Genomic DNA, 4,813 nt, shown 5'->3' on the forward strand with positions numbered 1-4,813 from the left:
GCAAAATTGACCAAATGGAAAAAATGCCTAAAAATCCACTAAAGAAAATAATTACTTGGAAAGCAGAATTGGCCACATAAAACAGAAGGGACAAAATTTTACTGAATTAATGTTGGGCAAGTGGCAGCTAAAGACTACATCAAACAAAATGATAAAAAAAAAAAGGCAACTGACCTGGAAAAAAGATTGAGGAGAGATAATTTAAGAATTATTGGACTAACTGAAAACAATGATTATAAAAATAACATAGACATCACATTTTCAAGAAATTGTCAAACTCCCAGAATCAGAGGATAAAATAGAAATTGAAAGAATCCATCAATAACCTTCTGAAAGACATCCCAAAATGAAATCTTCCAGGATTTTTATAGCCAAATTCCAGAACTCCTAGGTCAATGAGAAAATACTGCAAGCAGCTGGAAAGAAATAATTCAAATTTGTGGAGCCACAGTCAGGACAACACAAGATTTAGCAGCTTCATCATTAAATGTTTGGAGGGCTTGGGATGTGATATTCTGGAGGGCAAAGAAGCTAGGATTATAATCAAGAATCACTTACTCATAAAAGCTGAGTATAATCTTTCAGGGTCAAAATGGATATTCAATGAAATAGAGGACTTTCAAGCATTCTTGATGAAACAACCAGAGCTGAATAGAAAATCTGACTTTCAAATACAAGACTCAAGAGAAGCACGAAAAGGTAAACAGGAAAGGGAAATAAAAAATGACTAAATGTGGTTAAACTGTTTACATTCCCTGATGGGAAGATGATGATTATAACTCCTAAGAACTTTTATTATTATTAGGGAATTTAGGAATATACATAGACAGAGGGTATGGGTGTGTGTTCACTATGATGGGGGTGATATCTAAAAAAATAAAATTAAGGGGTGAGAAAGAGGGATACACTGAGAAAGAGATAAAATTGAGTAAATTATCTCACATAAAAGAAGCAAGAAAGACCTTTTAAGGGAAGGGGAAGATGGGAGGAAGTGACAGACAACACATAAACCTTACTCTTATTGGAATTGGCTGAAAGAGAGAATGGCACACATACTTCCCCTACAGGGAAGTAGGAAAGGAGAAATATAAGAGAAGGAGAAGTACTGATAGAAGAAAGCAGATTGGGGGAGACATTGATGTGAAGCAAAACACTTTTAAAAGGGACAGAGTGAAAGGAGAAAGAGAGAGAGGGAGAGAGAGAGGGGGAGAGAGAGAGAGAAATAGGGTAAAATAGGATGGAGGAAAATACACAGTACTCACAACTGTGAAAAAATTTTATAGCAAGTTTCTCTAATAAAAGCCTCATTTGTCAAATAGAGACAACTGAGTCAAATTGGTAAGAATGCAAGTCATTCCCCAATTGATAAATGGTCAAAGGATGTGAACAGGCAGTTTTCTAATGAAGTAATCAGTTATCTATAGTCATATAAAATATATATATATATATATATATATATATATATATGCTCTAAATCACTATTGACTAGAGAAATACAAACTAAAATAACTCTGAGATACCATCTCACACCTATGAGATTGGCTAGTATGACAAAAAAGGGAAATGACAAATGTTAGAGAAGATGCGGGAAAATTGAAATAGAGTTGGTGAATTGGTGGAGTTGTGAATTGACCCAGCCATTTTGGAGAGCAGTTTGGAACTATGCCCAAAGGGCTATAAAACCATGCATACCCTTTGACTCAGCAATACCACTAGTAGGTCTGTATCTCAAAGAGATTAAGAAAAAGAGGAAAAGGACCTACATGTAAAAAAATTTTCATAGTAGCTTTTTAGTGGTGACAAAGAATTGGAAAGTGAGGGGATGCCCATCAGTTGGGGAATGGCTGAACAAGTTGTGGTATATCATTGTGATGGAAAACTACTGTGATATAAGAAATGATGAGCAGCATGCTTTCAGAAAAGCTTTGGAAGACTTACATTAACTAATGCAGAATGAAAAACAAGAGAATAGAGTACACAGTAACAGCAATATTGTATGATGGTCTACTGTGAATGATTTAGCTATTTTAAACAATAAGCAATAAGCAATCAAAAATGCTATCTCCCTCTAGAGAAAGAACTGATAGAGTCTAAAATATAGATTGAAGCATACTTTTTTTAAAAAAAAAAACTTTGTTTTTCTTGGGGGTTTTTTTGGGTCTGTGTTTTCTTTTTCAACATAACCGATACAGAAATATATTTTGAATGACTGCACATGTATAACCTGTATCAATTTGCTAGGGCTGTAAGAGGAGAGAAGGAAAGAAGTTGGAACTCAGTTGTTTTTTTTAAATGAATTTTAAAAAATGTTTTTACATTTACTTGGAAAAATAAAATGTTAAAAAATAAAACAAAGTGACTACAAAAAAAAAAGCAAGTTGCCTCACTGCAACACCAATCCTAATCCCCAGACTCTTTCTGGGAAGGAATTGTCTGAACCATTCCAGAGGAAAAGAATCCTGAAATTTAATTGGGACCTGAGTAACTTCTCCATCACTTTGAGGTGGCAAGAATCTTAAGGCCAAGGCAACTGTGTGATAGGGAAGAAATAAGGAAGAGTGGAGGAGGGTCAGCTGGAACTATATTTAAAAACAGTCTACATCAGGTAAGTATTCTTGGCGATTGGATCCCAGAATCAGCTATACTAACAATGCTGTCCCATCCTAGACTGACACCAGTTTTTCCACAGATGTGGCTCCTGGGAAGTTGGGCGCATGATTTGGGCAGTCAGGTATATAATGATGCAACTCATGATTAATAGATAAATCTCTTGCCCTGAGGTAAGATAGTTGTATTTTACCATTTGGGGGTGAGTTGTATTAGGTGGATGCCCCTAGGAGTGGTTCAAAGAGATGAGTTGGATAGGAATAGCTGCCTTTTCTTTAGTTATGGAGATCATATGCCCAGGGCAATGTGATATCATCACCTCAATGTCCACATTAGCAAAGAACTTAATCACCAATCTCAGTTCTTGTAACAGCTCATACTTGGTTGGTTGGCTTATGATGTCTCTAATGGATATTGAAATTACCCCCAAGTAACTCTGCAACAAAATTTTCCATTCTCCAGACCCCAAAGGAGAGAGCCTTTGATTACCTCTCCTTTGCTCTCCAATCCTGAGAATGTTTGCCCAGGCCCATGACAAAGAATTACTATTGATGATTTTTCTCTGTCCCATTCCTTAAGCTCTTTCACAAGTCAGCCATGTAGCCTGGAGCTGAGCCCATGGTAAGCCCTCATATTCCCTAGGGTCTATCCCATTGCCAGATTAGTTGCTGTCAAAGTCCAGTTGTATAGTCATCTGTTTAAAGCAGAAGGATCCATCAGTAAATAAGGGAAAATTACATTCCCCAGGAGCCAGGTCCTTATAGGTGGGACTCCGTTGGGCCTGTACAGGAAGAAGGATCTTGGGGTCTGGGTGGGAAATGTTATCCTCTGGCATAGTTGTCATGTATTTGTGAAGAGCACTAACACTAAAAGAACCCAGGCAAGTGTGATTTGGAATTTACCATTTCCATTTAGCAATTGAAGCCCATCTTGTTAGAGGGACTATCTTGTATCACTTAACCTATAAGAGGTAACTGAGTAAAAGGGGATCATTTTGCCCTGTGTCATATATTAAGGAAAAATCTTAAGGCCCAACAATAGGAGAACAACTGGTTTTTAAAAGTGGTATAGTGAGTGGCTGCTTTGGAGAACTTGGAGCTCCAGAAGCCTAATGGTCTCTTATTCCAGCTACCTCTTAGTGCTTGCCAAAGGCTCTACTTATCCAGATCTCTAAGGCTATATGTTGTACTATAACCTGTTCTAGGTCCACTTGAAAGAGGCAGTCTCATAGGTGACTGAGTAAAGGGGGCAATCAGTAAGTCTAGGAGGGGAATGTGGGCTCTCCAAATCCTGATGAGGCTAATAAATCTTTGGACTTCCTTCTTAGCTTGTGGGGAAGTGTCAGTAGCTTATTCTAGACTGTGCCCAGAATTTCCTAGGTTTTCATTATCTACTATATTTCTTCAAATTGAACTGGGCAGGCTAGAATCTGAATTTTCTTAAGGTTGATTTCCCACCTCTCTTTTCTCATAAGGTTGTTATCTGATATATGCCACTGCCACTGTGGCCTTATCTGATCTGGTCAGCATTATGTCATCAATGTGGTGCAACTAGGTGATGCAGTGAATAGAGCCAGGCCTGGAATCAGGAAGACCTAAATTCAAAACAGGCCTCAGAATTAGTAGCTATGTGACCTTAGGCAAGTCACTTATACCTGTTTGTTTCAGATTCCTCACCTGTAAAATGAGCTGAAGAAGGAAATGGCAAACCACTCTGGTATCTTTGCCAGAAAACCCCAGATGGGGTCACAAAGAGTTGGACATGACTGAACTGACTGAACAACAACAAAAGAAAGAGAGACCACTTTCATGTCTCTGTCCACCGTAATGGAGTATTATGAGGGAGGATTCAGGTTGCCTTGGGGAAGTCAGTTCTTCTGTAACACAATTCAAAAATGTGAATTTGTTCCAATAGGATTGATACATTAGGGAACATTTTGAGGGTAATGTGGATTTTGAGTTTGCTTCTGAATAATTTCTTCTGCAAGAAGCATTGAGAATGCTGAAACTCACACTTCCTCATATTAACTCATAAGTTACAAACTTTCTGACACTCACTTCCATGAACAAACTTCAAGTCTTTATAAAGGAAAAGTGCCATATTCATTGGATGTCTTCTAGTTCGGTAGAAGCTATAAGCAGAGAAGCCCAAATTCATGCCACTCTCAACCCCACTCCATCCTCTTAGAGGCCTTAGGGGAGGGAGG

Source organism: Phascolarctos cinereus, unplaced genomic scaffold (genome assembly GCF_003287225.1).
Source record: "Phascolarctos cinereus isolate Bilbo 61053 unplaced genomic scaffold, phaCin_HiC Scaffold_726;HRSCAF=1367, whole genome shotgun sequence".
Lineage (NCBI taxonomy): Eukaryota > Metazoa > Chordata > Mammalia > Diprotodontia > Phascolarctidae > Phascolarctos > Phascolarctos cinereus.